Raw genomic sequence first — 27,589 nt, 5'->3', positions numbered from 1 at the left:
GAGGAATCAAACCCAGGTCTTTGTGCATGCTAGGCAAGCCCTCTACCACTGGGCCAAATTCCTGGCCAACATTTCTCAATAATTTTGTTCAATATAGTTTAGATACTTTTCACTCTCAAAAAATGTTCATGGAGCTGAGTATGATGGCCCTTGGGATACTGAGGCAGGAGGATGAGGTTCAAGGCTAGCCTGGGGTGCATCCTAAGAACCTCTCCCCCAAATAAAACAACGCAGGAATTTATGAATATGCTTATGTTGTAGTGTCCCATGGGGCTTGTAAAAGAAATAAAGCATAAACTCTTCATGAGACATGGAGAGTTTTGGACGGTATCCTAAGTCTTCTGTCCTGGAACACAATTATAGCATTTTGAAGAGTTGTTCCCTTGTATTAAAGAACAAACAAGAAGAAGAGAAAACTGAGGAGTTTGTGTTTGTAACTGGGAAGCTTAAGACCATTCTTTTACGAAATAGTACAAGTTTAAGGCTTAGGACTGCATGAAATTTGACCAGAGCAGAGCTGATGGTGAGTGAGTTCTGAGGCTTAGCTGTTAGGGCCGACCTGAGAACAGGGAACCAGTTGGGCAGATGGCTGTGTGGTGTACTTATCAGTATTCTAAATTAAATGCAATTAGATATTCCCCTCCCTCCATCCCAATAAAGGACAGGGCATGCTCAAAGACTATTTGCCTTATCTTCATAAACCTATCTGATCTACTCAGGAGGCTGAGATCTGAGGATCACAATTCAAAGCCAGCACAGACAGAAAAGTTCTTGTGAAACTCTTATCTCTAATTAACCACTCAAAAACAGAAGTGGCACTGTGGTTCAAGTGGTAGAGTGACAGCCTTCAGCTGGAACAGTGCCCAGGCCCTGAGTTGAAGCCCCAAACTGACCCGCCAAAAATTAATAATCCTTCATTTAGTCACTATGCCCAAATATGTAGCTTCCTAAAGATAGTTTTGGCAATCAACAGAAAAAATAATTTCAGAGTGATATAGTTATGGCATCCTCTTGGGATTTCCAAAACCCTAGCATATCTCAGTCTAAAAAGAATATTACTGGGGCTGGGAGTTTGGCCTAGTGGTTAAAGTGCTTGCCTAGCATGCATGAAGACCCGGGTTCGATTCCTCGGTACCACATACATAGAAAAAAGCTGGAAGTGGTGCTGAGGCTCAAGTGGTAGAGCTCTAGCCTTGAGAAAGTTCAAGGACAGTGCTCAGGCCCTGAGCTCAAGCCCAGGACTGGCAAAAAAAAAAAGAATATTACTACCACAAATATAAAGAAAGGGAAGGGGAGTCAAGAAATGGAAGAACACAGAGTGAATGCATTCAACAGTGATTCTCAGACATCATGTTAGAAATGAATTTTACAACCTGAAGGGAGAGGTCAGGAGGGGGAAATGTGGGAGAAAATGAGGGAGGGGGTAACAGATGAGGGGTGGGGGTGGGGGGAGGGAAATGGGGACCAAGACATGTGAAAGGGTATCAATGTATGGGAATTAATGCACCACCTATCTGGCAAATATCATGTAACCCTTCTATTAATTACAATAAAAAATATATGAAAAAAAGAAATGTACTCATTACCTGGCTTATATAATTCTCATTTGTGTTTACAATATATTTCCCATGTTGATAAATAACATTGTCTGGTTATTGTCATATCTTCTACATCAGCTGTTGTCAAGAATAGAATAAATTTTATCTCCACTATTTTTAGCATGGAACCTATTTTTTCCCACAAATAGGCCTTTTATTTGTCATTATTAAAACTCTGAATTTTAAACATATTCTTGGACTGGTGATTCGTATCCATCAGCTCCCTTGACTTTAGCACTGGTCTTGTCCTCAGTAGCTTTTCCAGAACTACCACCTTCACCATGATGTTCCATGAGTTTTCCCAATTCAAACTTGGGCTTCTTCAGCATTTTTACTTTCCTAACGAAGACATTATGAAGTGGATAAATAGATTGGCAAGCGTTCTCCAATTCTGGAAATCAGCTTATTAACTACTTCTTTCAAGTCATTGGTCTGCACTTCTCGGGTCATGATTTCCATCATCTTCTTCCAGATCTGGCGGACCTGCTGGTGCTGAGCATACGAGGTCTTGCGGATCTGATTGTTGTGTTTTTTTTATTAAAGCCAACACAGAACAGACAAAGCAAATAACCATCTGTAGTCTTGATGTCAACACGAGCTTCAATCATGGTCTGCCACTTTTTGACCATGGAGCACATTTTGTCTCGGGTGAGATCCATGCCATGGAAGTTGGTCAGGCAGTTCTTGCCCTGAACATCCTCAGTTGAATTTTCTAAATGCAACTTCATCATTCTGCAGATCAGCAAGGCTCACTTCACACACCAGACCCATGAGGCCATCAGATGCTACTTTGGTTCCTTGAGTCCTCGTGACTAGTGTTTTCCCAATATTTCTTACATTGAACATGGCTGGGGCTTTCACATCATACCAATCTTTCTTAGAAAATGGGTCCACCACTTTCTTCTTGGCTCCTTTTTTGCTACCCTTCGTAAGGGGCTTGTTCTTGCTGACTTCCAGGGTGCTGATCACATGGAACCGAATTTATAGTTCTTAATTAAGAAATAGCTACCTGGGTGCTGCAGGCCTCATACATACCACCCTATCTATTTAGGAGGCTGAAATCTGAGGATTTCCTTTCAAGGCCAGCCCAGGCAGGAAAGTCTGTAAGATACTTACCTCAATTAATCACCAAATAAACAACACAAACAGAAGTGGAGATGTGAATTGTGGGAAAATACCAAATTTGACCAACAACACCTCCCCCCCCCAAACCCTAAGGGACATCACCCAGTCCTTTAGTTCTTTCCCTCAGTTATGGCACAATGTCCAGATGAATGAAAAGCAAAGAGACAATTCTATCTAAGTGCTTGTTTAATATATGAAGGAATTTCAAGTTACAGAAATGCAGATAAAGCTAAAGCATACCAGAAATAAATTTTTAACCATCCTAGTATTTAAATTCCAAGTGATATTTTCATTGAGATGCTTTTTTTTTTTTTTTACAAATCTCTTTCTTAATGTCTTTCTTCTTTTTCATCTCACAGGTAATTTGAGAAGATTTGCTAGGTTTAGTATCATTTCTATGATCACATCTATGATGATATACTATGGTATTTCTAGTGGACAAGTTGCCCACTTTCCAATTGTATCTGAGTTGTTGGCTTCTTTAAACTCAGTAAATAAAAGGTTAGGCTACAGTATCAGGATGGATTTACTTATGTCCTATCTCCTTCTCTAAAGACCAGTGGCAGGGTAGGGACAAGAGCGGGATGAGTGGATGTTTTCTTCAGATATGTTATCATATTTAGACTTTATTTCATTGAAAGGTTCTCTTCATCCAAGGTGTAAATAATTCCTGTGATGGATTCCTAAACTGCCTGATACTCACAATTTATTGCACACTCAGGAGATGACACTTCTCTCATTAGCTTTTTTTTTTTTTTGCCAGTCCTGGGCTTGAGCTCAGGGCCTGCGCACTGTCCTTGGACTTTCTCAAGGCTAGAGCTCTACCACTTGAGCTTCCACACCACTTCTGGCTTTTTTCTATGTATGTCCTACCAAGGAATGGAACCCCGGTCTTCATGCATGCTAGGCCAAACTCCCTGCCCCTCCCACTAGCTTTATGTGGTGGATCTTTCCATCCTTCTTGTTCCTTTACAAGATGACCTTGATGATGCCCCATCAGCAGGTGATGTCTGATCTCCATCTCTTGAATGTGGATTCACCTTCCATCCTTCCACCACTACAGAATGTGACAGAAGGGCATTTTATACAACTCATGAAGCTATGCTTTAGAGACCTTGTAGCTTCTGTATTGAGCTCCTTAGTGCTTTTACTATCCTAAAGGGGGGGAGCCATGTTAAAAATTAGAGACTGTAGGAAAAAGGCTCAAACTCAGCCAGCACTGGCAGGACATATTGTGGAGAAAAGGCAGCTACGTCACTCAGTTCCAATAAAGCTGCCAGGTAACTGCAACTGCATGAATGGTTCCAATGGGGACCATTCAAAGAATCACCCAGCTGAGTACAGCCAGCGAATCATAAGAATTGATGTCATTCTTTTGAATTACTTCAGTGTAGGGCGTTGCTTTTCATGCAACAATATACAATCAGGCCAAACTGGTATCTGAAAGTACATTCTATTGTAAGCACAGCAAATCTTATGTCTTTGTCTTTGGGATTGGGCAATGAGCAGAGGTTTGAAAATGACAGAGCGTTAAAAGGCTGTGTCTTGTATTATGTGTATCATATGACATTTATTCAGCCTCCATCTTTAGTACTAATTTGGGAGGTTGATACTATAACCTAGAAGATTTGAGGAAGGATTTTTCTTCAAACATTAGTTGGAAGTGTTGGGTTGTGTGTTGGCATATATGTAATTCCAGGTCTTTGTGAGGTGAAGATAGGAGGATCACAGTCTAACGCTGGCCTGGGAAAAAGTTCAAGACCCTACCTGAAAAAAAAAAACTAAAAAACTAAAAGGTTGAAGCATGATGCAGATAGTAGCACACTTGCTGGGCAAAAAAAAAGTCCTGAGCTACATCCCCACATGCCTTCAAACAAAATTGGAAATGCCAGTTGGTTTCCATTATTTATAAAATGAAATGTTGAAAAGCAAAACAAAATGAACTCAAGAGAGAATTGTGTTTGCAACCACAACTGAGAATACACAGACATTTTAGGATTTACACATCCAAGGAGTGATCTAGCATTTTACGATGTATGTGACTTCAGTGGGCTTCGAGTGAACTTAAGATTCATAGAAAGCCCAAAGTTTAGAAGACTGTGTATCAAATTTCATGACAAGAGTTATAAAGAAGCTCCTAAAACCTCAAATTTCTATGAGTAAGGAGTAATCTGGGCATATTTTCCAATTGTAACTGTGAATCATGTTTTAGCAAAAAAAAAAGAAAAGGAAAATGAAAACTGAGTAATTTTCAGAAGGCAGCGTCAAGATCTGAGGATAAAGATGGATTAGGAAGTCAACTCTAAGAAACCACATCAGATGTTAATGAAGGGACTGTCCCTCTTGAATGAGGAGGAACTGGCAGTTAAGGGCCCCATTAGATTTCCACAGATTTCAGAATTACTTCTGCCTTCCCTCAGTCTCTCCTCATGATCTGTCCCCATCCCACCCTAGTGTGTTGGGTGTGGGAAGAAGAGAAGTTGAGGTGTTCTGGGGTCTTTACATCTGAGGAAAAACACCATGCATAAACCCAGGAGAGGTCACAAGATCACATGCCTTGAATCTAGGATTTGGTGATGGGAGTGGTTTTGTTTTACTTCAAAAATATTGTGGCTGATAAAAGAAATAGCTTCACATAGTACATTAAGAACAACAATCACAAAGATAATCCTCTTGTTTCCATATCCTGGAGTTCATTTTTTTTCCCCCTTGAAGTTTGTCTCCTGTTACTGTATCTGACTTTGGTACTTGGTATATTGTATATATGTTTATTTGTGTAATTGAAAATGGGAAGGTAAGGGGAAAATAAGATGAGTGGGAAAATAAGATGATAGGTGAGGGTAAGTGGGAGAAGACATGGGAAGGGGTAACAATGTTGAAGAAGTAAGCGTACCCACTACATGATGAATGTAACTGCAGCCCTTCTGTACATCATCCCAACAATAAAATAAAATTTAAAAAAATTAAAAATTAAAAAAATATTGTGGCTATACTTTTATTTATTATTTTTATTTTTATTGTAAAAGTGATGTACAGAGGGGTGACAGTGACATAAGTAAGGTAATGTGTACATTTCTTCTTGAGCAATTTTACTACCCCCTCATTTTCTTCCAGTGTCCCCCAGTTGTAAAGTTCATTCCCGGCTTTGTGTCTAGTGAGTATTACTGTTCACCCTTGGACCAGTCATTTTTTTTGTCATTCCCCTTCCTTTCTGCAGGTCAGATAAATTTATATATAAGACAGAGTACAGAAATAAAAAACAAAAACAGTGATAGCAGGGCATAGTGAGAAGGAGAAAAATAGGAAAGAATAAAGAACTAAGCACAGTCACTCAACAGGATGGTTGGAAACAGAATTGCACTGGTAACAAATAATGGTGATGTAGTTAGGTAACATTAGCTAAATTAGACAACTAGTTTTTGTTTAAAACCCCTAAATAGTTAGATAAAGGAAAAGACAATGGATGACAAAACAAAAAAATCAGGACTCTGAAAAGAGTCAAGAGCCAACTCTAGATTTGCAACTCTCATTCAAAATTCTCAAGTTTCTGAAGCTTTAGCTCTGTTTCTCCACTTCATAAAAGTGTGGACTCTTCTGTGTGTTCATAACCCAAGGTCATACAACTCCTTTTGGCTTCTGTGCCTGGGATTGTGACAGTGAACCTAATTATGGTTTGATCTAGGAAACTTGGCCTTGCACCATGGTTCTTTAACAGCTATGCCTTTAAAGCCTACAAATTGCCCTGGAACTCAGGATCTTGCCCAGCCTTTCCACGTTCTGATTGGATGCCAGATAAACAGTGGATATTTCTGAGACTCATGGTCTATTTTTTGAGAAACAGTTTGAATGGATAATAGAGTTTTTTTAGTAAATAAAAGGTCTGAGTTTGCTTCTTTGAACCCAGTGGTTTGCCTCTCAATGAGCCAGGACTGAGTTAAAAATTGAAACACAAGTCAGTGCGCCTGCATATTCATTCTGTATTTAAAAGGGCATGTCCATACAACTCATGTTGGCAGAGCTCTATGCACAACAGCCAAGGGAAGGAAACAACTTATGTACTTATGTGTCCATTGAAGTATGGAGATTAAATGAAATGAGGTAGATGCAGACAATGGAACATTATTCAACCTCAGAAAGGAAGGAAATACTGTCATGGGTTGCAACGAAGGTGGGCCTTAAAGATACCAGGCTAGGTGAAATTAAGCTTCTTACTACAGTACAATACTGAGTTCTACTTCTATGAAAAGATGAAAGTTTTGGAGACTTGCATAAAAATGAGACTATTGTTGTTAGTACTCACAAAGCTGTTATTTATAATTAGTTAAGATGGTAATTTTGTATTATTTTTAAAAGATTTTATTTTTTTATTTTTAATTTTTTATTGTAATGAATAAAAGGGTTACATGATATTTGCCAGATAAAAGGTGCATTAATTCATGTACATTGATACCCTTTCACATGTCTTGGTACCCATTACCCTCCCCCCATCCCCCCACCCATCTTGGTTTTCCCCCCTTCCCTATCAAATTTCAAATAACCAAATACAAATAAATTCAATATATCAGATAACAAAGTGAGATACTATAACAATATGAGATACCCAAGGGACAGCAAAGGAGATGAGAGACAACATAGTACATTAAGGACAACAATCATTCATTATATGGCTTTTGTTTCAATATCCTGGAGGTCCTTTCAATTAGCTTCGTACTATATGGCCTTATGTATCAAGATTTTGCTCTATTACAGATCTCTGCTAGTAGAGCCCAAGGTTTCTACTGATTATGACAAATGAGGGAAGCCATTGAGCCTAAGTTCCTTTGAGTCTGGCTTACTTCACTTAATATGATTTTTTCTAAGTCTTTCCATTTCCTAACAAATGGGGCTATGTTGTTCTTTCTGACAGCAGCATAGAATTCCATTGTGTACAAATACCACAACTTGTTGATCCACTCATCAACTGAGGGACATCTAGGTTGGTTCCATGTCTTTGCTATGGTGAATAGTGCTGCAATGAACATTGTTGTGCTAGTGGATTTAGTATGCCCTTGTTTCTGGACAATTGGGTAAATGCCAAGTAGTGGAATTGCTGGGTCATAGGGGAGCTCTATGTTCAGCCTTTTGAGGCACTGCCACACTGCTTTCCATAGTGGTTGAATGAGTTTGCACTCCCACCAACAGTGTAGTAGTGATCCCTCCTGGCCTCATCCCCTCCAGCATCTGTTATTATTCGTTTTCCTGATCCTGGCCATTCTAACTGGAATGAGGTGGAATCTTAGAGTTGTTTTGCTTTGCATTTCTTTTCTAACCAGAGATGTTGAGCATTTCTTCATGTGTCTATAGGCCATTTTTGTTTCTTCTTCAGAGAAGACTCTCTTTAAGTCTTTGGCCCATTTTTTAATGGGATGGTTGTTACTTTGGAGATGAGTTTTGGAGTGATTCAATTTTTTGAGCTGTTGATATATTTTAGATATGAGGCCTTTGTCTGTTGTACGGTTGGTGGAGATCTCTCATTCTGTAGGCTTCCTTATTAATTTACTAGCTATGTCCTTTGCCATACAGAAGTTCTGCAGTTTAATGCAGTCTCACTTATCCAGCCTTTCTCTTATTTGGTGTGATTCTTAGTCCTTATTAAGAAAGTTTCGACCTGTGCCAAGGAGGCCTAGTGTATCTCCTATTCCTTCCTGTAAAGTTTTCAGTGTGTCAGTTTTTACCTCCAGGTCTTTGATCCATTTGGAGTTAATTGTAGTGCAAAGTGACAAAGAAGGATCCAACTTTAGTTTTCTGCAGGTGCTTAACCAGTTCTGCCAGCACAACTTGTTGAAGAGGCTGTCTTTCTTCCATTCTATTTTTTTGGCTCCCTTGTCAAAGATTAGGTGGCCATAGGTCTGTGGTTTAATATCTGGGTCCTCAGTTCTATTCCATTGGTCTTCAGGCCTGTTCTTGTGCCAGTACCAAGCTGTTTTGAGAATTATAGCTCTGTAATAGAGTCTAAAGTTTGGTATTGAAATTCCTCCAGCGCTGTTCTTTCTGCTAAGAAATGTTTTTGCTATACGGGGTCTTTTATTATTCCATATGAAATTTTGGATTGCCTCTTCTATTTCTTTAAAGAATGCCATCGGAGCTGTCCCAGCTCCCACCCGCCCACCAGGCTCCTCTCCCAGGCCACTGGATCTGGAGAGTGGAGGGCGCTGGGACCCTGCCTTACAACAGCGGGTAGGGTGTGCAGGGGAAAATAGGAGCCAGCATATGCCCCCCCTCAATTCTTGAGCGGAGCATCCTCCAGCTGGGAATCCTGAGCAAGACAGCACCGAGGGGCCCCCCACAGTCACAGACTCTGACAAAGCAGTGCAAACACAGCAGGGATCTGAAGGGCCGACCAGCAGCCAAGCTCTCCTTCTGAGAATCAAAAAGGCGCAGCTCTGCCCTTGGAGCCCATGTCCTCAGCTGGGCACCGCCCCTGGGAACAGAGGGGTTTCCTGCTGGTCCTGCTGAGAGCCCCTGAAAACTCTCAATCCCCAGACCCTTGGCTTGGGGCCGCCCCTGGAAGCAGCACAGGAAAACGTCTGCCAACCGCGCTCAGACGGAAGCTCGCAGATCCATCCCATAGTCCACTGTGAGGCCACTGGTTGGGCTGAGAGCTAGTCGTGCAGCAACACATAAGTTTTATTCTAATACTTTCCAAACTTTGTACTCAAATACGCTACCTTCTTACCAACTTAGGTCAGTTATCCTTACGCTATACCTTTTCTTCATTACTACAATATTCTTACACTTCTACGTTAATCCTCTTGTACCTCCCCTGACCTCTCTCATTGTATTTTTCTATCTCTGGACCTCTGTTCGTCTTTCAACCCTTATACTGCACGGATCTACACTTGATGGCTGTTGAGCAATACTGTATATCCAGGTGTTTAATTATTCTCTAGGCTCAGAGGGACTTAAAGACAATAGAGATTGGATTGAGAGGCTTATTGTTTTGGGTATAAATCACTTATCAGTGGTTGTATTAGACTGGTCTGTAAGTGCACAAAAAGAAAGAGTGATAACACCAATCAAAACTTGTGAACATCTAGTGTCTGCCAGCTACAGAGGTCTCGGTTGGTTATATCTAAAAGATTTTTTTAACACTTATTTTTACATCATATTTCAAATGTCATGTTTAACAAACAAGTGTTCAGGAAGGGAATCTCTATATGCAATCACTGGCACATAGATTTTAGAATATAATTAAAATGAAGCTGAGGGCTTATATGTCATAGATACCTATCAATGTATTTATATTAATGTCCATAATATAAAATTATGTCTATAGAGTATATCCCATAATAGATTTTTATGACAATGTAGTTATGTTTCTATCTCCAAGTTCATGTCCATAACCTTGGGTATCCGAATATTGAGTCATCGGTCTTGTTTGGATCTAATATCCACATATCAAGGAGACCATGTGCCTTTTGTTCCTTTGGTTTTGACTTATCTCACTCAATGTGATTCGTTCTAATATCATCCAAACAAACAATGGGAACAATGAGTGTTGGGAGAGGAGGGGAAGAACATATTAATAGGATATATAAAATTCCTGATTCTGAATCAGACATTTCCAGGCCTATAATACTATAATGCACGTAAAATTAAAAAATACAAGAGCAATAAAGCAATTGTCACTTTAGAAATATTGGAAACTTCAATGGCCAGTGGGTAAGTTTCAACTCTACATGAGGGGTTAGCTCCCCCTGCTGGCTTGTCTTGGAAGTGGTCAGTTTGAAGAAGGGAACAGAACTTTCTTAGGGGTTGAAAATGAGTGTAGGGGAAGTTCTAAGAAATTATTTTACCCCAGTTGGGCTTGAGTGACTGTCCTCCTGCGCTCAGCCTTCTTAGTACCTAGGATTATAGGCATGAATACTCAGCTTATATATTTTTCTTTTCATGTCTGTCATCCTAGCTACTCAGGAGGCTGAGATCAAGGTTCAAAGCCAGCTTGGGCACAAAAGGACCTCAGACTCTTATCTCCAATTAACCTCTAGAAAACTGGAAGTGGGGCCTGGCTCAAGGATAGGGTGGCAGCTTGAGCTGAAGAGCTCAGGGATAGTGCCCAGGTGGGGTTCAAGCCCCATGACCCCCCCACCCCACACATATGTAGTTGTACAAAGGGGTGCCATATAGCAAAGCAGTTGGTGAATATAATGAATGCATTCTTCCTCTTTTTCTCCTTTCATTCTTATACCCCCCACCCCCCACCCCCGGCTCTCCTCTTCTCTTGGATGTCCCCATTTCCTGGTTTTCATGTTGTTGGGTTTTGGCTTAGTCTAAAAGATTATAGTATTTGATCTCCCCATAGTCTATTACATACTTCAGTTAATTCATTTGTAACATGTGCATACCACCCTGTGTGTTTGCTTATAGATTTATAGGTACATTCCATCTACCACAAATGAAGGAAACCATGGGGCCTTTGCTTCTCTCTGGATCTGGCTTATTTTACCTAATATATTTTCCCCCAAGTCTTTCCATTTCTTTACAATTGGTACACCACCAATAATAAATTAGTAAAATTCGGTTGAATACATCCATCACATTTTCTTGATCCATTTGTCCATTAAGGGGATCTGGGCTGATTCCATAGCTTTGCTGTGGTAAATAATGCTGCAATGACCATGGTTGTGTAGATGGCTTTACTGTAACCTTGTTTGTGTTCTCTTGGATAAATGTAAGGGAGGAGTGCTGGGTGAAAGGGCAGTTCTGTGCTTAGTTTTATTCGTAGGATAGTTTGCAGAACAGTTTTTTTTAATGAAGTATAATTTGCTTTTTTTCCTTTTTGTGGATTATACTGTTGGAATCATTCTAAGAACTTCACTTTTGTCCTAGTCTTAGGTCCTAAAGGTTTTCACCTATAATTTCTTCTAAAAGTTTTATTGTCCATTTGAAATTGTGTTGTAAAATTTGGGCTTAACTCTTTTATGTCCTATGTTTTATATTTTTCATTATTTTTACAAGAGGTAAAATTCAATTAAACAAGGTGGTTTGTACATACAATGCATCTCAATCAATGTCATACTTTTTATCATTCTCCCCATCATTCTTCACCCCATCCATCCTCTCAATTTACCTGGCTCCCCCTTCACATTCTACCTTCACCTATACACATAAAATATTCTGACTGCATTTGTTCACAGCTCATGTTTCTATATATCTACTTCTTCCCCTTGACCTTACCCCACCCCATCCATCCACCACACACACTCTAGTAACACAGGTTCCAGCTTCCTGGTTTTTGTTGTGTTAAAATGTATGGTAGTTTGATCAAGAAAGTTACACAATTTGAAGCTAGGTGTGGTGGCTCACACCTGTAATCCTAGCTACTCAGGAGGCTGAGATCTGAGGATCACGGTTCAAAGCCAGCCTGGGCACAAAAGGACCTGAAACTCTTATCTCCAATTAACCTCTAGAAAACAGGAAGTGGGGCTTGGCTCAAGGGTAGGGTGGTAGCCTTGAGCTGAAGAGCTCAGGGTCAGCGCCCAGGTGGAGTTCCAGCTCCATGACCCACACAAAAAAAGTTACACAATTGGAATCTTTTTCTGAATATAAAATATTTTAGGTAGTGTATTTTCATCTGTACTCATGGAGCCCAATATGTGTGTGTGTGTGTGTGTGTGTGTGTGTGTGTATAGCATATATATGCATGGAATCTTGTGTATATATATATATATATTAATTTAGATCTAACTTCCATATATCAGGAAAAACATTTGCCCCTTTTCTCCTTGAACCTGACTAACCCACATAAGCTTTTCTAGGTAGAATAATTTTTGTTCAATGTGTGGGGTTGAAGTCAAGCCTCACACTGTTTTCAATGAATTTACAGTAGCTCCAATGCCATGTGTTGAAAAACAACCTTTTTCTCCACTGATTTTATATTTGTTAAAAGTCAAGTTCAGTGCATTTTTGTGGGTTTACTTCTAGGTTTTCTGTTATTTTCCAATGGGCTGCATACCTATACTTTTATCAGTCTCATACTACCTATCTACTCTGCCTGTAAATTTCTTCTCACATTTGCTTTATTTATTTTACTTTCTTTGCCTTTCATTATAAACTTCAGAATTATCATGTCTTTGTGAATAAAATATCTTGCTTGGATTTTTATATGAAGAAGGCAAGATGTCTACTCAGCATTTCTTTCAACAGGGTACTGCAAGTTTAGCCAGTTCAACAAAGCAGTAACGGGAAATAAAAACTATACAGAGTAGAAAAGAGAAAAAATAAGGCTGTCTTTATTTGCAGATAGCATGACTCTGTACAGGAAATGTCTTCAAGAAAAAGCCCTTGAAGTAATTGAAAAGGATTAAGCATGTAGTGCTAGGGAAAAGGCACTCAAATGAAGTGGCTCTCTATTAACTGTTTCCCTTTAGGCTAGAGATCTGGGATTTTGCCTCTGACATTTCTGGGCATCCTGAAGGATCAAAAGTATCAGAAGGTGCCATAAGATGGTGCCTCAGATCTGTGTAACCATTGCCACAATTTAAAAACATTAGTTCTCATTTCCCTTACACCTTCCACCCCACATTATACCCTAGCCTTCAGCAACCACTAATCTACATTCTATAGGTCTATAGGTTTCCCCCTCTGTTCTGGAAATTTTGTATAGATGCAATCAAACAAAAAATAAAAATTGTTTAGTAAGGCTTTGGAATATAAGCCTTACTATCTTTCTATCAGTTTAGGGAGAACTGACACCTGTACTATGTTGAGTCTCTCAATCTGTTATTACAGATTTTAATTAGGTTTCTTTCATCTTATAGTTCTCAGCATATGTTTCCTAAATTCACACCTAAGTTTCATCCCTTTTTAAAGCAATTGTAAATGGTTACATTTTAAAAAATTTTGGCTACTCAATGTGCATTTCCGTTATATTGAAATACACCCAGTTTGTGTACAGTATTCTCATATTCTGCAACATTTCTGAATTTGTTTGTTCTTGGTTTCTTTTTGTAGGTCAGTTGAGATTTATATACATAGACAATCTTATCACCTACAAATGAAGGCAGCCTTGTTTTTTTAAATTTTTATAATTTCTCTGACTTTTATTTCCTTCTTCCCAGTTTTATTACACAGGCTATAGCATACACTAGCATGTTGAAAGCACTCGTGAGAGCCTTCCTGCCTTGTTCCTCAGCCTATCATGGACACATTGTCTTTTACCTTGGAGAACGATCGAAACGGTTTTATTTGAGAGTGATGATGTTAGGGTTATCTGTCAGAGCAAATGGAACATTTTAGTTCACTCATCACCACGAGGCATAATAAGTACTTTTAAGTTTTTCCTAATAATTGACTTACACTATTTATACAAGAATAGTTGTTGTTTTAAAAGGTAATTAAGGAAAATGACAAAGAAAAACTCGGGAAACATCATCTTGTGATTATATGAAGATAAGTGATTTAAAGCTCATTAGCCTTAAAATACCTTATGCTTTTACATGTGTGTATTAGTCCTGGGGCTTGTACTCAAGGCCTGGGATCTGTCACTAGGCCTGTCCCAGTGCTTCTTTTTGCTTAAGGCTAATGCTCTACACTTGATCTTCAGCCTCATATTTGGCTTTTTTTAAAAAAGTAGTTCAATAGAAATGGAGTCACAGACTTTACTTCCCTGGCTGGTTTTGAACTACAATTCTCAGATCCCAGCCTCCTGAGTAACTAGGATTACAGGTGTGAGCCACCATGCCTGACTTAAAATATCTTTTATGCTTTCTTTGAGGTGTTTTGTTTCCCCCTTCAGATTATGAAATTATCTTCTTTGTGGATTAAAGGAAAGTAAAGGTCAGCAATTCTACTTGATCCCTGTAATTTTATTTTATGGAGCAATTTTATTGGATAAGCTATAAACACTTTACCAAAATGTAGCACTCATCTTATTAATGATATAAAATGGAAAATATAGATGATTTAAAATTTTATTTTACACCAGTGAAGCATCATTCTTGAATGCTTCATTTGGCTTAGATACTGTTAGGGGTATTTGAAAGCTGGGTTGTTCATGAACTTGACACTGAAATGCCATGCAAGTCCACTGGGAACTAAGACTTGGGAAAGACCCACTTCAGCATCCATGGAGGGCTCCCCCCACAAGGAAGAGCATCGTGCAGGAAATGCTTCCTTCTTATCTCTAGGCCAGCCAGTGAAACTGTCATGAGACACAGAGACGTTCTCAGAATAATTGACAATGGCTGTAGCTGCCACTGCAGGTTTTTCTCTGAAGTGTCTAGCAACTTCTTTCTCCATTGGCTTCTGTCAACAGTGACACCAGAGAAAAAGATGTGTAAGGTATTAATGGTCAGGATTCATTGCCTCCTTGAGTGATGTGTGTCTTTCCCCAGCAGGTGGCAGCAAGGAACTATGAGAAATAGTGAAGTGCCATATATGTTTGAAAGTACCTTGGGCTTTATCTAGGGCAACTGAAGAAAGGTAGCTTTAAGAGCAATGTGAGAAGTCTGTAATGTTAAAGTTAGATTTAATTTGGATTTCAAGCGAACTACTTTTTTATTTGATGCCATTCTACTGGGGAAGTGATGTGTGCTGTTTGGGCATAAACAAATGTATGGCAGAGATGCCTTAGCTAATTAGGAGGACTCTGTGTGAAACTTAACTTCTATTAGACTCTCCATTTAGGACACTGAAAACAGACACTGCTTTGGATCAGCTGCTCACTGGGGTAGCAGATCCTTACTGGTCTCCTCCCACTTCGATATCTGGGAAATTACCTCAAATTCAACACATTCAACCCAAGCACAATGGGCGGGTGCCAGTCCCTCCTGGCACCTTAAAGCCAGCTAGCTGTACATTGTCAGAGATGCTGCCAGCTAGTGGTCTGAAAAATGCATAGCTTGAAACTCACTATGAGGGAAACATTTACAACAGATACATACTAACACGACAAATCAGGGCCTTCCCCTTCTTCCTACAGATTGAGAGACATTTACCATCATGCGTCTGATACAAACACACTAACTGTTCCACTTATGATACTTAATTTTCCCCTACTAGGCACTGATGGTGTAGGCTAATGACCCTCGGTAATGAGGAGGCTGAGATCTGAGGTTGATGGTTCAAAGCTAGCCCAGGCAGAAAAGTCTGTGAGACTCTTCTCTCCAGTTAACCAACAAAAAAAATCTAGAAGAAGAGATATAGCTCAAGTGGTAGAGTGCTAAAGCATAATAGCCAAGTAAGAGTGTGCGACTCTAAGTTTAAACTCTGGTATTGACACTCCTCCCAAAAGGAAAGGATACTATTCTTTTCCTTGTGTATATAACCCACCAGTGCTCAAACCTGTCATCATCTCAATCTACAAAGCCCAGTTCAAATTCACCATCCAGGGACATTAAGTTTATTCATCTTTACCACTGCACTCATTCTTTCTTTTACTTCTTCCTTCCCAAAGCCCCTCTTTTATGCCATGGGGTTAGTCTTACTTCATAATGTTTATTTCTCAAGTGACTAATGTCTAGTGACTATACACTTGCTATATAGTTTCTAGAGGGCCTTAACTTGTCTGAGACATCATGGTGACCTTAGTGATTATGGTAGAACTTGGAAAGAATTAGATGCTCACTGAACAGTGGCTTTGCTTATTGATGCAGAATAAGTTTCCAATTCTCTTATGTTCCATGCTCCGACCTCAACCAACCTATGCATGTTGTGTTTTACTTTTCATCTTTATTCATCATGTTATACTTTCCTCACATTTTAATGCGACAATAACCCTTGCCGTGTTCAGAATCTTCCTCACACTGCCTCCATTGGGTGTGTGTTCTTCCTCACCCACAGAGTGGCTTCTCATTTCTTTCAAGTTTTTGCATGAATGCCATTTTCTCTGTGGATCTACTTTCTTCTCTTGGTCCTTTCAACTCTTCCACTCTTAGTAATCTGATCTCTTCACAGCATGGCCTTCAAATGTGTCCACTACTTCTTGAATTCCACTGAGGGCGGGAGGGGTACTGAACTAAGCCATTGTGGTTGATGTGCCCGCAAGGAGGAATTATGGAGTTCAGGAAGGATATCCTGAAAATCTTGCCAAAGTCACTTCCTTGTCCAGACCAAACAGGAACATGAATGATGGATAGAGATTTCGGATGTGGACAAGTCAGAGGGAGCAGGGCCAGTCTGGCCCAGACTGACTTCTCTCTATTTCAAGAGGCTGTCTGTTTGGCAAACTCCTTGGAGGCGAGAGAGTTGTTTATGCTTTGGTCCCTATCAAAGGTGCCCTTACCACCCCACTAGCTAGGTCTGTTAGCTTTCCTCATAAAACTGTGTTTGGAGAGATATCTCTTGGGAGGGAATTTTGGTTTGAAACTGGAAGAAAGCAGGCTTGGAACTTAATTGGGGAGTAAGAGATATATCAAAGGGGAGAAGGTAACAATTTTGAGTTGGAAAAAACTACCTTGTAAGGACTGAAAAGAGTGGCTTTTAGGTGACATCTGAGGCAGTTCAATGGGAACCCTTTCATTAGTTGACTTCCTGTGCTCTTCTGTGCCTGTCCTCTAAGGGCTATCTCCCCAACCCCTTAGAATCTTCTAGCTAGTTCATGTCAGAGATTCCAGGAAGGTATTTAGCAAAGAGTAATACAAGTTTTGAGAAAGTGGACTTACCAATCACCAAGGATGTACACAGTAAACGTATTGGTATATTTTATGTACCAAGAGCCATGACAGATGCTGGGGTGGGAAAAAATACAAAGACAAACATTTGACGTCTTTAGATGGGGATAGTTCTTAGGGTTACACAAGTGGTTTATATTTGCAAGAAAAGAGAGGCAAAATAAAGAGTTATAGTATGAATGAACTTGTCTTCAAGAGGAAAGAATACTGGGTAGTCACAAACAGCTTTCCCACCAAGGCCTTGAACCTGAACATGGCTTCATAATACTCTATCATGTAGCTTGGAGAGGCCATGATAGGCGTTTTTCCCATTTGTGCAGATTTCCCTTTCTGATTTGGTACTCAGGTCTTCCTACCATTCACTTTTCAAGTAAATGTCAGCAATTCTAGTGATACCTGTAATTACATTTTATGGAGTGTTGATAACCTATATCACGTTACCAGAAATGTTGCTCTCATCGTATGAATCACATAAAATGGAAAATATAGAAGATTTTAGATACTATTTTATGTCAGTGAAGCATAGATCTTGAATGTTTCATGTGGTTTAGATAGTGGTAGGGGGGTCATGATTTTCTTACAGCATCTCTCTGAGAAGAAGATGGAATGTTAGCAAATTTAGAGAAAATTGTTATGGATGGTTTCTACTGTGTAAGTAGAACTGGTGCCATTAACTATTCTTTTGGGAACTGGAAATTTGTAAAAAAAAAAAAATAATTTAACCTTCCCTCTAGCTTATGTAGCCGTGTGCTCAGTATAATTATTCCTTAAGTATAAGTCCAGATTTGCTGTTGAACTTTAGTAGGTGACATTTAAGAGCAGGTTTAAGAAAGATCATTTTGAGCCTTTCTTAGTCCCTGTTCTCTATTAAGACTTTAAGGGCAGCAAGTCCTGTCAATCTGTTTGGTCTCCGTTGCTTAGAGAGTCGGTCTGTGGATATTGCCAGTGATCGACTCATCTCCTAAAAATAGGACTTATTGGTTGATCATAAATCTGTATGAGACACTGGCCCACAGATACTATTGGAAGATGATTATCTGTTATTGTTACTGCAACTAGGGCAAACATACTATGAAAGGAGGATCTCGTCAACACTTTCTTCATCTGGGTCCCTGCTCCTGGATACATAGCTTCCTAGACAGGCCAGAGACCTCCAGCTGCCAGCTTTCTGCCCTTGTTATTTTAGAGCAAAGTATATTAATACATATAGGTTCAAAATATATAATTGATTCAGCAACTATTTCCTTCCAGCAAATAAGATCCTCTCCTTTTGAGTATTTATGAAGTAGTGGATGAATACCTAAAGATTTGGCAAGATGTTAACATACTGAGAAATTAAAATATGGTGATCAAATAGCCCACATGGTATTTAACCATTAAAAATAATACTTATCAGGTTGGGAGTGTAGCCTAGTGAGAGAGTGCTTGCCTAGCATGCATGAAGCTCTGGGTTCAATTCCTCAGTACCACATATACAGAAAAAGCCAGAGGTGGTGCTGTGACTCAAGTGGTAGAGTGCTAGCCTTGAAAAAGCTCTAGGACAGTGCCCAGGCCCTGGGTTCAAGCCCCAGGACTGGCACCAAAACAAGAAAAAAATAATACTCAGCAAATAATCTAGATGAATGTAGATACCAACATGGAATAGAATTTTACAGTCCAATGGAAATAGATGAACCATGGAACTAGGATCTAGGAATCTTACTAAAATAATGAAGAGAAACAGGTAAATGGATTTTGGTAATATATGCCAATATTCTACATATACAAACTCCCATAGTTATATAATTATTTGCCTTTTTAGCATAGTAACATTAAACTATAAAGTCTATTCATTGCTAATGTATTTTAACAATATGTTGATGTGATCTAATAGAATATATTAGTGATGTATTTTCTTTAACCAAGATAATATTACTTCAACATATAATAAAAATAAAACTATTTATATATTTTTTCATAGTTAGTCCTTGAAATTTTGATGTATTTTACATATAAATCTCAATTTGGGCATTAAATTTTTTTATGAGAATCATTGACTATTATGTAGACTGTAGGCTGAGCTCTGAGGATTGCTATTCAAGATTAACCTGGTCAGGAAAATCCACAAGACTCTTATCGCCAACCATTAGAAAACTGGAAGTAGTGCTGTGTCTCAAAGTGGTAGAGCACAGCGCCCAGACCCTGAGTCCAAGCCCCAGGAATGACTAATAAAGAAATAAAGGAAGGAAGGGTGGGAGAGAGAGAGAGAGAGAGAGAGAGAGAGAGAGAGAGAGAGAGAGAGAGAGAGAGAGAGAGAGAGAGAGTGTAGATCTTGAAAGTGTTCTTTCTGGGATTGGGTGAGGAGATACTTGAGTTTGTTGTTAGAGGAAAAATGTGGAAAGACTTTTACTAATGGTATAATCTTTGTTTTGAGATCAAATGAAAAGCTAGTAACCTTTTGCAGACTGGAAACATGAATTAAATGGGACATGAGAAAAATGGAAGATGGGAATGCTCTATCCCAGCTAGAGAACTCCTTTCATCATCGACATCACACAGCTTCCCAAGAATAACAAGCCTGATTACACAATAACAAACAGGGTTACAAGTGCAAACACTTGGAATTATTTTGCATCCTGGGAAATGCAACTTGACTTAAAGAATTTGCTACAATCAGACAAATAACTTGTTTTAGACAAGGCTGATTAAGCAGTAGAAAAACACATCAGTATGGATACAGGCTTTTCTGGGAGGAGAGTCAGAGACCTTTTCACTGGAAGGTCAGTTCAGGACAGTCACCCAGCTCAGGGAGCAACCCCTCAGAACTCCTGAACAAACTGACCATCCAGGCAAGGAGCTGGGGAGGGAGCTACAGAGTCCCTTTGAATGACAAGACTGTGAGCACACTGTTAGTGCAGTGCATGAGTTCTATTCTCAGAGGAGCAGCCAGTTGGAGCTACAAAATGAAAGGCATAAATTCTGGCCCACATCATCAGGTTTGGGTTACATGAAAAGCCATTTCTTCTACACTTTGACCTCCAGGGGAGCTGGTGTTCCCATTTTATCACTCAGGCATTCTCTATTACCTGTTCTAGTCTTCAAATTCCCTGCTTTTGTCTGTAAGACTCAGACATTCTTTGCCAACACCAACATTTCCATTTCAGTTTCTTCTTAAATATTTGTCTTTGGGTATCATGTTTGAGGAAAAACCTTCCTCAGCAAGCATAGTTCTGGGAGAAGGCATTGCAGGGCATTTTATACATTGGGAAGTATATGCGTAGATTCTAGAGCCTCCAAGCTCTTGGGAGGCACAGGAAAATGTCTCAATCTGAAAAAAAATTATGCATAGGTCCAAATTAACATGAGAAAACTAGAAAATTGGAAGTGAAAAAAGTGAACCTGAAATCAAGGACTTTAAATGGTAAAGGAAACTTCAGAACCTCATGCCTTCTATAATTTGATAGCTTCTTGGAAGATATCTTAAGATGACTGGTGACTGCATTACAGATTCTGTGATTCATTATCCTCCCTGTAGGATCATCCACTGTAGTGTGATTTTTCATAGACCCACTTCTATAAAACGTTTCCTGCCTGGGGCTGGCTTGGCTATACGACTTGCTATAGCCAATGGAGGCGTGATGATGTCACATCCGTGAAGCAGCATGTGATTTGATTCTGTCTTACCTCCTGGTGGTCCCATGCCCCTGGCCCAGCCTCATGAATTGACATTGTGTCTCAATAGAACTTACATTATTGATTTGGGTGAATGAGAAAGGATGTAGTGAAAAGTCTGTCACAGTGTGGAAATCAAATGGTTTTCATTACATATCCTGGGCACTGTTAACCACTGAAAAAGCTGATTGCCATAGGTGTTCACAGGAAACACTTACCCAGTTGATGAGGTTGTTCTCATAGGTTATTGATCTTGTTTGCATAATTATTTTGTGTTAATTCTTTGTTGTGGCATATGTCTAGAGTCTTTGCTACTCAGCAAGCTGAGTACTTGCACCAGAAGATGGTGGTTTAAGCCTAGCAGAACAAGTTCTTAGACTCCAGATATGCCCAGAAAAAAAACAAAAACTGTAGGGTTCAACATGAGGCTCAAGTGGTAGAGTACCAGCTGAGCCAGCAAGCAGAGCAAGTATGGGTCATTGAATTCACACCCAGTAACACACACAAAGAAAGAAAGGAAGGAAGGAAGGAAAGAAGGAAGGAAAAAATGGAAAAGAAAAGAAAGAAAGAAAACCAGTATGTTGATTCTCTTTAGAGCAGTGTTTTTGGAGACTTCATAGTAACCATAATTTTAATGAAATTAGACAGTTAACATAAAATTAATCCTGTGTCATGCATGATACATGGCCAGGAAGTCCCGCATCAGAATGCTGGGAAGTGAGGTATTGGAGATATTTGAATGACTAATAAAGTTACTTATTTCTCCTTTATGACACCTTGTGGAATTTACTGACATAGGCATTTTACATTTTTCATTTACAACTGTGACATTTTCTTATTGCCAATTTTGCTAGCATTTGGAATTTTTTTGCAAGATACTTTTTGCCCTTCCTAAGAAATCAGTGTTAAATAAATCAACTTCCCTCCCTCCAATGTCTTAATTTAGCACAATATTTCTGCCTGGTGTGGATCTGTTCATTCTTTTCTTAACTCTAGACAAATGAAGTACCATCCTTCTGAAGAACATTTCAGGACATATATGCATGTACCTATTGTGTGTGTGCCTTTTTTTTGTCTTACCATATATACATCATTCATCCATCCAATAAATGCTTACTGGATTTCCATTTGAAGCACAGGAAAACTACTTATATCTTGTTCCCTTGGTTTTACTATTCCTAGAAATCTCACGAAAAGACCTGCCTAGGTGGGAGGTGAGTTTAAAAGTCAGGAGGCAGGTTAAAGCTCAGAATCTTCCAGGAAAATCCAAGGACAGAGTGACTGGCATGGAGTTCAACAGTGAGGAGTGAGGAGCTGAAGTTAGGAGCATGGAGACAATCTAGACACCAGGGTTGGGTTTTTTTTTTTTTGAACCATCCTAAGGAGTTTAGATATTATTCTTTAGAATAATAATAATAATTAGAAGTTCCAGAAGGGTGTACATTTTAGAACACCCATTTGTGCTATTGAATAGGGAGGGAATAAAGGAGCTAGAAGAAGGAAAGAGACTACTGCCAAAGGCCTCCAGAGGGGACCTGGGGGCTGGGATGTAACTGAGTTGGGAAAGGAAGGGAGAAATAGTCACGTTCAATGTGTATTTGGGGCACAGAGCTTGCTGACAGATTGACTGTGGGATGTGAGCAGAGTAAAATATCAAGGATGTCACCTAAGCTTTTGGCTTCCATGACTGGAAATACTTGGTGAGTTGAACCCCACAGTGCGGACAATGGGAGAAGGAACAGATTAATAAGGGAATGGGCAAAGAGTTGATTATATATATATAATCCATATATATTCCATATATAATCCATATATATATATATATATATATGGAAGCAGTATATCTTGACATCTATGCCTAGTTGTCCTTAACTCCTTCCAAGCTACAATATCAGGGTTGAATGGCAGATTGTAAGGGTTACAAAAGCTAAAATATGTACTGGAAAAGCCTTTCCTAGGAAAAGGTTGCCAAGCCCTGTTCTTGTGGAACCAACAGGATCCAACTTTTTTTTTTTGCAAGTCCTGGGCTTGGACTCAGGGCCAGAGAACTGTCCTTTGGGTTCTTTTTCTCAAGGCTACAGTTCTACCACTTGAGTCAGCACCATATCTGGCTTTTTTCTATGTATGTGGTACTGAGGAATTGAACCCAGGTCTCCGTGCATGTTAGGCAAGCACTCTACCACTAGGCCAAACTCCCAGCCCCAGGATCCAACTTTTAATGCATGTGCTGTAGTAAAGTTGATTCACACTCAGGATTTAGAGATTCATCTGAACTCATCTAACCGCCATTGCCTCCCATTGGCGCAACTGGTTCAGTGCTGTGCACTGATCTCCATTTGTTTAATCCAGCAAAGTTTAACAATCTTGTTTGGATTCTAGGATGACAGTATGGCTTTTGTGCTGTATCTGGGTTCAGAAAAATGTAGGCCTGGGGGCACTGGCAGAGACCTAGGACAGACAGTCCAAGTTAACTTCTAAAGTTTATATAAAGCAGAAGATTTCTGCAGAGAGATGGAGGGGATGGATCTTGGTGATGTATTTTGAACTCCTCCATCCTGCATCATGGTAAGCCTCCTGAGAACTTACTGTTAAATTCTCTTCTTGCCTAATCTGGATTAAATTGACTTTTGGTCTTTGCAAACTGAAATGTAGAGAAGGCTGGGTCATAATATGTGCCTTCTCTGATACTGAGATGAAATTAAAAAATACCCTTTGACATTTCTTTCCTACAAATCTTGCCTCAAATGGTTCATTTCAAGGTCTCAGCTGAAAGTATCTTTCAATTCATTCACCCTCCTATGGTAAATATTCCCCCATAAACCCCTCAAGATACTTAACATAGTCAACCTCATTTGCATGGTGGAAGGAAAGCCTCCTTGTTCTATAGACTGTTGGATCTATAAGAGCAGAGATTACATCTTACTTTTGCAACACGACCCATTGTCCTATCATGGTCAGTTGGATCCAGGGCTACCAATTAAAGATGAGTCAACATGAGGCAGAAAAAGAGGAATGGAAGAGAAGACCACCCTTCTCCATAGCCTACTTACTCACTTCCCTGAACTGAGAGAAAAGAAAATATTTAAATTGATGCAAGACTAAATTGATTTACTTTGGACTGGATTCCAACAATATCTGAATATGAAAATATTTTAACAGCCAAAACTAACCCCAACACCATGGATCTGCCCCAAATGTTTCAAGAAATGATATTGGCAGATCCATTAAAAACATGCTTAATGTCTAGGAGTGTTACCAGGAGTTTTAGGACAGACGCCTAACTCCACAGGTTCCAGTGTGTCAGATTCAGCCACTCAGCACCAGTAGGGCAAGAGACAAGTAATGAAAGGCAGAGAGATATATTACCAAGCCTGGCACACCATGAGAAGACACAGAGAAGCACTTTAGTCCATCCTATGGCCTCAGATGCGAGCTCTAGATTTAAATAGAGGAAGAATTGGGGCAGAAAAGAGATATGCAGAGAGAATGGCTCAAAGCAAAGACACATACAAAATGGAGACTTGGATACCTACTGTTTCCCCTGCCTTTAATAAGTGATGGGCCCCAAAAGAAGTCAGTGCTTTCTAACAAAAGCAGTTTTGAAGACCCCATTATAAGAGTTGGGCATAGATTGGAAACAGAGCTCTATCCTAACTGCATTCTACCAAAGTCGTCCCATCCCATAACAATTCCATACCTGATTGTAATTTTTATTTTCTCTTACATTTGTGGCTTTGGAATTTACATACAAAATATCAACACTTTAAAATGTATGTATATTCTTTAAATTGTCTGCTAATAACCTTAGGTCTGATCAACTACTTTTTAAAGCACACTACACACATATGCATAATAAGAGTGTAATTTTATTTAGCATATACTAGTTGGGGATCTGTTACATATAAGAAGAATTTCTCGGATGCCAGGAAAAGAAAATACACTCATAAAGACTTAGAGCAAGTCTCTCAAGCATAAAAACTTTCTGTGATAATAAATGTATTCGATGTCAGGATTGTTCATTCTGGGAAGCTGGTGCCAACTCATGATGTAACTAAACAATTGAGATGTTGTGGCCTTTGAATTTTGTTATAGGAGAGCTAAATTTTATAGCTTATTTTATTTTGTTTAATTTCTGTTTGACAGATCCATTATCCATTTGTGAGTATGAATGGCACAAAAACTAAAATAAGGGAAAAACTGATAAGGATGACATAATACAGCTACAAATAAGTTACTGCTGGAATGTTTTAAGGGAAAAAGGGCTGCTGGAAGGATATGGGGTAGAGGGGATGATTTTTGAAAGTGGCTCTAGGAAGGCCTTGCTAGAATGGGTCAGGATAATGAATGCAGAAATATGTGTGCTTAGATGCACGGACTCACTCAGTCATAAATGCATGGAATGGAAGAGAACAGGAAAAGAAATTTTCAGGAAGAAGGAACACCATGAACAAAAATAAAACGTGGAAACTATGAGTGAGCCCAGTTGGATTTAGGCAGCAAAACTGGAAAAGATTAATTTAAGATAATTCTGAGCAATTTTTTGAGATATATTTGTAGACCATCTCAAATGACACACTGAGAAGATAATGCTTACCATGATAATAGTTGGGGAGTCATTGCATTTCCTTTCATGTAGCAACCTTACATCATCAGAACTATTAATCTTGTAGCAATGATTAAGAACAAATGGAATGGAATAGAAAAGCTAATTAGCAGATTCATAAAAACACTACAGTAAGAAAATAATGAAATCCGGCACTGAGAATAATGGCACATACGTGTAATCCCAGCTACTCAGGAGGTAAAGGTCTGTAAAAAGCAAGAGCCAACTTGAAATGTAATTAAAGTACAAAAGGGTGGGACTGGGGCGGGAGTTTGGCCTAGTGGTAGAGTGCTTGCCTAACATGCATAAAGACCCAAGTTCAGTCCTTCAGTACCACATACATAGTAAAAAGCTGGAAGTGGTATTGTGGCTCAAGTGGTAGAGCTCTAGCCTTGAGAAAAAAGTCCAAGGACAGAGCTCAGGCCTTGAGTTCAAGCCCCACAACTGGCAAAAAAATAAAAAATAAAAAAAATTTTTGAAAAACAGTGGGACATGGCTTAAGTGGTAGAGTACATGCCTAAAACCCAATGCTGTAAAAGAAGAGGGGATAGACTTGTTACTGGAGAGATAGAAATGAAAATTTCAAGATGGTTTACATGAGATCTTCTGAGTTTGGAATCATGTGAACATGAAAATATGGATTGGTACGTGCTTCTTGTCAAGCAATTTCTGAAGACAGGGTGGCTTGCGTGGTAAGTTCTTCCATGAAAATAAGAAGAAAAAAAACTTTGGCTTCTGGGAATAAAGTGGAAGAAATTTTGATCTAATCTGTTTCATGTCGTTTTCTGAGTAAAGAAAAGGAAACCTATTGAAACCTATGAACGTTTAGTGGCACCTAGAAGCAAGGGGTTGATCTAGTGACGGCCTGGCCTCTAGGGGGTAAACATGGGGAGAGGTGAGCTATCTGTCTTCAGCTCCTCAATCCACTGTGGTAGAAAAAGGTCAAGGAGAACATCAACCCAAGAAAACTGGGTCCCATCTATATACCCAATCTTATCACCAGGAGCCAAAGGACCCCAAGGGAAACTGAAGAAGTCTTCTTTTCCTCTGGTGAAGGGACTTACGTGTCACACATAGCCTTCTTCAGACATCTCTCAATATCTGCCTCCTGCACTAACAACAGAGGAAACGGTGTTGGTCTATGATCACACACCTGTGGGAAATAATGTAGGGCATGTACTCTGCCAGAAACATTTACTTTTCCTCCTGTCTTTGTGTATGCCTAGAAAGATAGATTGATCAGTTGGTCAACAGATAGATAGAAAAACAGATAGCAAAATAGATACATATATAGATACATAGAGATAGTTATATAGATATATGTATGAAATGAAGGAAGGCAGTGGTTGGCACAAGAGACAATACAAGGAGTTAGAGTTGAATTAGTTACAAACGTATGTTGTAAATTCTGATCTTTTTTAATGAAATAGAATTGAGTTAGATCTAAATTATAAATAGATATGTGAACATATATAGATTCATGAGCATATACACAAAAACATTTCAACTACGGTATGGAATGATCAAAGGAAGATTCCAATGGTATAACTCCTTTAGAGAAGTACTTTACAGTTTAATGAAATAAATACTAGAAAGCTGGAACTTGTGGTATGTGGAAGTGGTGAGGTAAAGGGGGAGGGGATAGACAAAGAGAGAGCGATAGAGGATGGGAGAATGCAGTCATAATATTCAAAGTACATATGAGAAACTGGAGGTAGGAAAACGGAGGGGATGGGTGGAGTTGAGAGAAATGGGGGAGAATTATGAGAGGAATGATGGTGGTCAAGATGCATGGTACTTAGAAACTGACAGATTGAATTGAAACCCCTTGGGATGATAGCTAAATATAACAATAAAATAAGAAATAGAATTGATATTCTATGAAAGTAGGGGAAAAAACGGAACTATACTAAATACTCAATGAATCCCACAAAAGGCAAAAAAAAATATGGAAGACAAAA

General features: G+C 39.3%; 1 pseudogene; it reads right to left on the bottom strand.

The window, feature by feature from the left end:
- Positions 1 to 1,780: 1,780 nt before the first annotated feature.
- Positions 1,781 to 17,833, bottom strand: LOC150059663 (small ribosomal subunit protein eS1 pseudogene; annotated as a pseudogene).
- Positions 17,834 to 27,589: the final 9,756 nt, after the last annotated feature.

This window comes from Megascapheus bottae, chromosome 8 (assembly GCF_031878675.1).
Source record: "Megascapheus bottae isolate mThoBot1 chromosome 8, mThoBot2.hap1, whole genome shotgun sequence".
NCBI classification, from domain to species: domain Eukaryota; kingdom Metazoa; phylum Chordata; class Mammalia; order Rodentia; family Geomyidae; genus Megascapheus; species Megascapheus bottae.
The sequence above is the reverse complement of the archived record's forward strand: the minus strand, read 5'-3'. Positions and strand labels throughout refer to the sequence as shown.